Consider the following 9,557-nt stretch of genomic DNA (forward strand, 5'->3'; position numbering starts at 1 on the left):
AGTACGTAGCCTTGTGGTGCTCCTATGCCGAGGGTTTGTGGGCCCGAGATGTGCTTTCCCAGCCTCACATGCTGCTTCCTGTCTGTCAGAAAGCTGGTGATCTACTGACAGAGGGGTTCAGGCACAGTAAACTTGGTAAGTTTGGAGTGTAGTAGCTCTGGCACAATGGTGTTGAACGCAGAGATAAAATCAACAAAATCCTCGCATAAGCCCCCTGGCGATCTACGTGCTGTAGGATGAAGTGCAGGCCCAGTTTGACTGCGTCATCCACAGATCTATTGGCCCGATATGCAAACTGCAGAGGGTTTGTGATATTTTTCAGCTTGGCTAGCACAAGCCTTTCAAGGGTCTTCATGACTACAGAGGTCAGTGCGACAGGCCTGCAGTCATTAAGATCAGTAATCCTTGCCTTTTGACAATAGTGGAGACTTCGAAGCAGGCATGGACAGTACAGGTTTGCAGGGACTGGTTGAAAATGTCTGTGTAGACCAGTGCCAGTTGTTCGGCACAGAGCTTGAGAGTAGAGGGGGAAACAGTGTTGGGTCCTGGAGATTTCCGGCTTCTCTGACTTCTGAACAGCCTCTCCACTTCCTCTATTTTCATTGTTGATGATGGAGAAGTGATGTTGTTCAGCACAGAGGGGGTGCTTTTGCAGTCAGGCTGTAATTGAGTGTTAAGTGGTGATTGTAGAGGGGTGGGTGGGAAAGGGTCCAGTCTTTTCAGACTGGAGTCTTGCTTTATGTAGGTGTGAAGTGGTGATTGGGGAGGAGTGGATGTAGAACGGTCCAGTCTTTGCAGACTGGGGTCTGGCTGTGCTGGGGGGGGAGGGGGTACCAGGGTTTACGTTTCTGCTTGTCAAACCTGCTGTAGAACTCGTTCAGATCATTGGTCAGCTGACTATTGTCCAAAGAGCGGGGGGCTTTCCTCGTAGCTGGTGATTTCTTGCAAGCTCTTCCAAACTGAAGAAGAGTCACTAGCTGAGAACTTGCTCCTCAACTTCTCAGAGTACCTTTCCTTGGCAGCTCTGATTCCTCTTCTCAGCTTGTACTTTGCCTGCCTGTAGAGGTCTGCATCCCCGCTCGTGTAGGCTTCCTCTTTAGACTGTCAGAGCTTCCTGGTATCTCTCATTTCCTTTTCCCCCGACTCTCATTCTGAAGAAGGATGATAGCGGATTCAGGGGATATGGGGAGAAGACAGGAACGGGGTACTGATTGGAGATGATCAGCCATGATCACATTGAATAGCGGTGCTGGTTAAAAGCGCCGAATGGCCTACTCCTGCACCTATTGTCTATCGGATCTCGACCCGAATCATCACCCATTCCTTCTCTCCAGAGATGCTGCCTGTCCCACTGTTATTCCAGCATATTGTGTCTATCTTAGATATACAGTAGATGGTAGTTGGGGTTTTCATCGATAAGATTGGCCGAGGAGGTATCGAAATGGTGCCTTTTACACACACACCTCCCTTGAAATTGTATTCCATATCCAGATGAAATGGTGACATATTTTGAAACTTAATCAAACAAGCAACCACACTAACAAAATGTGTTCAGCAAGGCTACCACAGTTGGGATGGTCTTATTAAGATTTATAGGGTGAAGGACAGCAAATAGGAGATTCCTGCTGTTCTGTAGTTGCATTTGATGTTTTAGTTTAAATCTTTTTATTTGAATTTTGAATTTAACAGCAATTTGCATACATACAATGATAACAGACAGTGATAATCAGGACATAATTGTACAACAGTATGTAAACGACCCTCAAAACCCTTACCCTTACCCTTACCCACCCTCGCCACCCAGGGACAAACAACACTCACATACGTACACATCCACACAAATACGATAAAAAATAAAATTAAAATAAAAATTAAATTTTTTTTTTTTAAATTGTGGGGAGGGAGGGGGAGGGGTTGAGGGGATAGCAGCTGCAATAAGACAGAGCTGTGATAGAGGGCACTCAGTCCTCTTCCGAGTCCGGAAACAAGTTAAGAGAGTTAACAAGTTCCAGGAAAGGGTTCCATGTATCTAGGAATGTCTTGGTAAAGCCTTTGAGAGAGAACCTAAGTTTTTCAAGCTTTAAGTTGTAGAACACCTCCTTGATCCAGCAGGCGTGTGTCGGGGGACAGGTAAGTCTCCAGTTAAGCAAAATCAGTCTCCGGGCTAACAGGGTTGTAAAAGCCAGGACCCGCTTCAACGCAACAGAGAGGTTGGTGTTGGGGGGAATACCAAAAATAGCTGACAGTGGGTTTGGAGGAATAGTCTGGCCATAGGCTCTGCTTAGCATGTCGAAAGCACTCCTCCAAAAGGTTGCTAGCTTAGGGCAAGACCAAAACATATAACTATGGTTGGCAGGGGATTGATTGCATCTGTTGCAGGTGTCTTTAACAGCGGGGTATATTCTAGATAATCTTGCGTTTGTGTAGTGGACTTTGTGAAGGACTTTGCATTGGATTAGGCCATGAAGGGCACATATGGAGGAAGAATGGATCAAATCCAAGGCAGAGTCCCATTGCTGGTCTGTTAGTTTCGTATTCAGCTCGCCCTCCCACGCAGCTTTTAATGAGGTATAAGGTTTCAATATAACCGACCCTAACAAGTTGTACAAAAAAGAGATGCATTTCTTCCGGTTGGGATCTAGAGCTAGGATGGAATCGGTCAGGGTTTCAGATTGCATTTGATGTTTTAACTCTTAGTAGAATCAACACCTTGAGTACTGGGAAAGATCTTAGGGTGTTATCAATTTGGAAGTGTACTTGTATAGGATTTTAGGGAGAAAGCTAGGAAGTTAAGAAGTTAATTTATTGTTATATGCACAAGTGCAATGGGGTGCAGGTACAAAGAAAATCTTGCTTGCAGCAGCATCATGGGCACATAGACTCGAACAAGCAAATATAAGTAAATTATACAGAAATCACGCAAAAAAGTCTGCAAATAGTAAAGGAAAAAGACTGCTACAGTGCATCTGTAAATGTTTGTTGGGGTATATTGTACATAGTGAGTTTCTGTCATCATCATGTACCTGAAAACCATTCTCAATTACCTGTACCTTTGCTGTTGCATTTTCTATTACACAGTTGTTACTAATGTATTTCAGGATGGACATCCAGATCTCATGTCAGTTTGGGTTGAATTAAAGCCCAGATTGTCGATTGCAAGGGCAAAGCTTGTTTCCCATCTCCCTGACAATATATTTCTATAGTTCAGTTAAGACAGATATTTGTTCTGGCTTGGGGTAGAAAAAAACCTTTAGGAAATTAATATTTGATATAAAATGGGTTGTAAGAGCAACATGCAGTTTTCAGCAGAATGTCATGTCCAAACAGAAAACATGTTCAATAATTCATGTTAATTTATAAACATGAAAGACGACTGTGGTGAACTTCACAGGTGCTTCAACATGAATGGAGTGTTCAAGTTTTCTGAATTAAAGCCCAGAGTATAAAAATGGCACCCTCTTAAAAGTGTATTCAGATAGACAGAACAGTAACATGTTAAACACTGAGATTGTACAGTATATGTTTCATGATCATTTTTTCGTCCCAAACTAAGATATTTAATTATTTCCTCCCTCTGATTTCTCCCAGTTTTTGCTCAACCCACAGCACTCCAACTTTGACGTTCAATGCATTTAAAAATTTTCAATGTGTCTCTTCATTTTATTGACCCCACACTTCAAATTTCTTCCCCATGTAATGCCATTTCCAATACTCTTTCCTCAAGTGGAAATAAAATTGCTAAATGGGAGCAGTGATTCCACCCAAAACCGTAATGCAGTGCCTTATACCTCCGGTACTGATTGCCATGTTTGATATTTATTTCACTTTAGTGTTTCCTTATTGTTCATTACGGGCATTCTGGGAAGTCAAGCTGGGAATTCAAAAGTGACATTTCTTGAAAGTGGCATCACAGGTAGATAGGGTGGTGAAGACGGCTTTCGGTACATTAGCCTTCATTTGTCAGAGTATTGAAGTTGTGAGGTTATGTTACAATTATACAAGACATTGGTGAGGCCACATTTGGAGTATTGTGTTCAGTTTTTGTCACTCTGAATAGGAAAGATGTTGTTAAGCTGGAAAGGGTACAGAAAATAGTTATGAAGATGTGGCCAGGACTTGAGTGCCTGAACTATAGGGAGAGGTTGTGCAGGCTAAGACTTTATTCCTTGGCATGCAGGAGGATGAGGGGCGATCTTATAGAGGTGTATAAAATCATGAGGTGATTAGATAAGTTAAATGCACAGAGTCTTTTACCCAGAGTAGGGGAATCAACAACCAGAGGAAAAAAGTTTAAGGTAAGTGGGGAAAGATTTAATAGGAACTTGAGGGGCAACTTTATTTTTACACAAAGGGTGGTGGGTGCATGGAACGAGCTCCAGAAGAGGTAGTTACGGCAAGTACTATGGCAACGTTTAAAATACATTTGGACAGGTACATGGATAGAATAGGTTTAGAAGGATATGTGGCCAAAAGCCAGCAGGTGGGACTAGTGTAGATGGGGCATGTTGGTCCACATGGGCAAGTTGGGTCGAAGGGCCTGCTTCCATGCTGTATGACTCCATGACTAAATAAATTGTTAGGAGAGTTGGACAGAGGTGGGTTGGTCACACAGCAGCAAGACATTACATGGAGCCACAAATTATCTCTGTACTAGTGACAATACCAGAATAAATGAACTATGAAACAATGAACTTTACACCAATTCAATTGGTTTGATTAGAATGTACTACTGATAATAAATACATTTGCAATTTAACTATGAAATATATTGACGACTTTTGAAGTAAACACAAATATATTTTTATTATCACCCACACAATCTTATTTTATTGTAAACAAGAGATACAATCTAATATTGGGATAAACATTTTTCCTTTGTTTTGGATTAATTCGGTGTTCTTCAGAGGATAAATTACAATACAACATTGCATGATGTGACTCAGTAGCAAAATTAACACCATCATTACCTAATGCATCTGGAAGTACACTTTTAGAATCAACTGGCAATATTTCAACTTTTGGTTAAAAAAAAATACATTTACACGATATCTAAACCGAGTGATCTAATGGCAATATTGCCTATAATTATAATTACCATTTCATTATGGGAAGTAACGCATCACAGAATAAGCTAAAAATGCACAACATGAACAACAAGAAAAATACTTAGTATTCTCATTCACTCTGTTTGCTTCTCCCAAAATATAATTACAGTGCAATCATGTCCAATGTTTTTCTATTTTAGAGCTATAATAAAATTTGGACAAAATAAATAATAAACATTTGCAGTTCCAAAAAGTGTCTCTGGCATATTTTATTTTGCCAATTTGTTCGAAGTGCTACAGATATGCAGTTTTATTGATGGTTAGAAAGGAGATTTCCTTTCTACCCATCAAGTGTAAAGTTTCTAACACTTTACACCATTTTGGAATGGAACAATTAAAACCACCTGTAATTACCATGATTATTATTTAATTCAAATAAATCTTCTTTTAATAATCAAGTATAATTATGGAATAATGCTTTGTTCGTAACAGCATATCAGTGCAGGCTGCCAGACAAGTTTAGTCTTGTTCATCACAATGGAAACCTCTTAAAGTGAAAGATCTGCTGAACATTGTTCACAAGCCTAGCAAACTGATCAACCCACCTCGCAAATGCACCTCATCCAAATCCATTATATAGTTTCAACAAAGCCGTTGAATGCTATTGTGAAGATTATCAATTAAATAGAAAAACATTTTGCCAGAGAGAATTGGAGGCTGTAAAAATTCCTCAGTATTCCTCAGAGAGTATTTCCAAAGTTAAAACTAGGATTGGATTTAAAGGATAGCCATTACCCTTAAATATTTTAAAATCCAATCCAAATCCAATGTATTTTGAAACCTTTATCAAGTGTAGTTACACTTGGTAACCTTTCTAACCTCAACAATCAAATCTTATGCATTGAATTAATTGGATAAATATTTCAAAGTATAATTAGGATTAAGAATGCCCCTAATGACATATTTGAAACATTATGCAAGCATAATATTCTCAGTGTTTTAAACAATTATAAATAATTGAAGTTTTCACTGGATCACCAATGGCTGCAGACTACATGAGAAGAGAATGCAATCACTGAATTTCCAGATTGCTGTGATGAACAACCCAAGCCTGCAGTCAAGAAAATGCTGTCTGTTTCACAATGTTATAATGGTAAATGCTGATAGATTTGCCATTATTTTAACTGTGAAATCTTGAAGTATGTGGCCAAAGTGGTACAATATTTGAGTTGAGTTGCACTTTTAGCTCAATAATATAATTTTCAATCACTGCTGGATTGTATGTGTATTCTTCAAATAGTATACAAATGTTTAGTCAAGCTTTGAATTCATGTAGAACTGTAATGCCAACAGTAAAATGTCTGCTTGGGCAAATTAAGGATTTTTAAAAATAATCAAATTGTGTTAATTATAGGGAGTTGATATATAGGAGTCACACAGGCCCTTCGACCCATCTTGCCCATGCCGACCAAGATGCTCCATCTACACTTCTCCCACCTGCCTGTGTTAGTCCCATATCCCTCTAACCTTTTCGATCCATGTACCAATCCAAATGCCTTTAAAATGTTGTTATAGTACCTGCCTCAACTATTGCTCTAGCAACTTGTTCTATATACTAACCTTCTACTGTGTGAAAATGTTACTCCTCGGGTTCCTAGTAAATCTTGTCCCTTTCACCTTAAAAATATGTCTTCTGGCTCTTGATTCACCTACTCTGGGTAAAAGCATCGAGTCATAATTCTTAAGACATGAAAATGTATTTCAATCCTCGTCAGAGACTTTGGGTGTCGAAAAATCAAATGGAAAATATATTCCTGGAATGATTACGATTGGAGATTATAGGTATTAATAAAATATTGAATTAGAAGATTATTCAAAATATAAGGACATCTAAAAAATGCTGCATTGGTTTGGTATTTAATTAAACTAAAATCATTTTAGATTTTCTATTTCTATTTTTTAATCCAAGCACACATTCTAGTTATAGTAACCTGAGCAGGCATCAGACTGTTAGGAGAGGAATCCAATCACTTCAGCCCAACATTAAGGCCTATTCTGCTGCTTAGCAAAACACCTCTGCACATACAACAAGCCACATTGGAGATAGATGCAAAAACATTGACCAAAGATGTATACAAAATATAGGAGAGATGGGAAGAGTGTCATAAAATTGCAAGTTCATAGCTTTCTGAAATTCACAACATATATAGTGTGGTTAACAAGGAATATTTGTCTTTATCGGTCCGCCCCTGAATATAAACGTTGACAAGTCATGTTGTAACTGTGTCAAATGTTAATCAGGCCACATTTGGACTATTGTGCGCAGTTCCAGCAAGTATGTGGAGACTTTGAACGAGGTGTAGGAGAGATTCAGCAAAATGGTGTTGCAACTGGATTGGCTATAAAGTGAGGCTGGACAAACTTATTTTCCCTGGAATGTCAGAGGCTGAGGGGCGACCTGATAGAATCATTTAAAATTATGTTTGGCACGGGCATTGTGGGCTCAAGGGCCTGTTCCTGTACTCCACTGTTCTGTGGTCTATGGTGATAGATCATATGGTGACAGGGTAGATAGTCAGAACGTTTCCCAGGGTAAAAATGTAAAATATTAGAAATTGGTTTAAAAGCTATTTAGACAGATACAGGAACAGTTATGGATTAGAGAGTTACAACTGTGCAGGAATCTAGGATTAGTTTAGATTAGCATTGTGTTCCACACAGACACGTTGAGCCGAAGGACTTGCACCTGTACTATACGGATGTATGCTCTGGGTGTTTACTGCAGCTGATACCAGCCCCATTTTCCCAGCCTGCGATAGCAAGAGTCAACGTGAAACATAACATTCAAATATTAGAACTTGGAAATAATTCACTGAAACTATTCTGTCCTCTAAATCTTAGATTTTTTTTTAAATAATCCAAAATAAATTCATTCTTGTGTCCAAATTTCTGAAATATAAGATCCATATAACCAACTATCAAACAAGAGAAATTCGATAAACTGTAACATCTGATTTGTGACGTTAATTATTTATATAGAATATAACAGTCCTTCTAACACAGGGTGTAACAACACACACAATTAATTATAGGGAGAGATCATTGGCTTTGATCAGAATATTCCCCAGAGAACTACATTTTAACAAACCCCAAACTACAAGAGGCGAATAGACAAATTGTTTGAGTTACAAGTTCGAGACCAACACATAGTACATTAGATAGCGATAATAAATTATGCACAGATTTTTGTGATAATAAAGCACTGCCTGAGCTACAACAAATGCACAAAAGTCTTGTGCTAATTTGCCAGTGATCATGCCAACATGTTCCTGCTATATTTGATTTCAATATTGACTTAATAAGATATCACAGAGAGAAAACTGTACACTGGAAAAGCTGTTCAGCAATTCCCTGCTTTGCCAAATTTTGTTATGAGCATTCTTTCCCCATTACTGTCCGTGAAGCAGTGCCATTTGATTATAATGTTTCCTATTAGAACCTTCTAGATATATTGTCTTGACTCCATCAATGCATTTAAAAACCTGCAAGAACATCTGTTTAATTTTGTTTGTCTGTGCCATTTTCATCTATTATCTGTATTTTCTCTCGTCTTTGGCTTTTAGGTTTCTGTATTCATGAATTACAACAATTCTGCATCCAAGTTCTTTTATAAAATGATTAGAATTCTGTTTGTACAATTGGCCCTACTGAAAACAGTATGGCTGTTATAATATCATGTGTGCTGTCCTCAAACAATGCACCACTAAATTGAGTCCAAATTAGTTGAGATGATTTGTCATTAGTTTCAGAGAAAATCTTAATAAATGATAAGTTCATAAAAATAAGATAAAGCAAAAAGTCCACAGGAGGGTTCTCGACTGAAACACATAACAATTTACTAAGAGCATACAAGTGGGACGAGATTGTGTCAGCTATCAGGTGTGAACTATTTTAATTGTATTTAAATGTGACTCAACTAGAATATGGTGCCATTTGTTGCCTTGTGTATGTTATTATAGATATATGATGCATAAACAAAATGCAAGCAACTATAGTTGTGTACAGTTTTGGTCCCCTAATTTGAGGAAGGACATTCTTGCTATTGAGGGAGTGCAGCGTAGGTTTACAAGGTTAATTCCCGGGATGGCGGGACTGTCATATGCTGAGAGAATGGGCTTGTACACTCTGGAGTTTAGAAGGATGAGAGGGTATCTCATTGCGACATATAAATTGGTAAGGGTTTGGACACGCTAGAGGCAGGAAACATGTTCCCGATGTTGGGGGAGTCCAGAACCAGGGGCCACAGTTTAAGAATAAGGAGTAAGCCATTTAGAACGGAGATGAGGAAACACTTTTTCTCACAGAGAGTGGTGAGTCTGTGGAATTCTCTGCCTCAGAGGGCGGTGGAGGCGGGTTCTCTGGATGCTTTCAAGAGAGAGCTAGATAGGGCTCTTAAAAATAGCGGAGTCAGGGAATATGGGGAGAAGGCAGGAACGGGGTACTGATTGGGGA

This window comes from Amblyraja radiata, chromosome 3, assembly GCF_010909765.2.
Source record: "Amblyraja radiata isolate CabotCenter1 chromosome 3, sAmbRad1.1.pri, whole genome shotgun sequence".
In the NCBI taxonomy this organism is placed as follows: Eukaryota; Metazoa; Chordata; class Chondrichthyes; order Rajiformes; family Rajidae; genus Amblyraja; species Amblyraja radiata.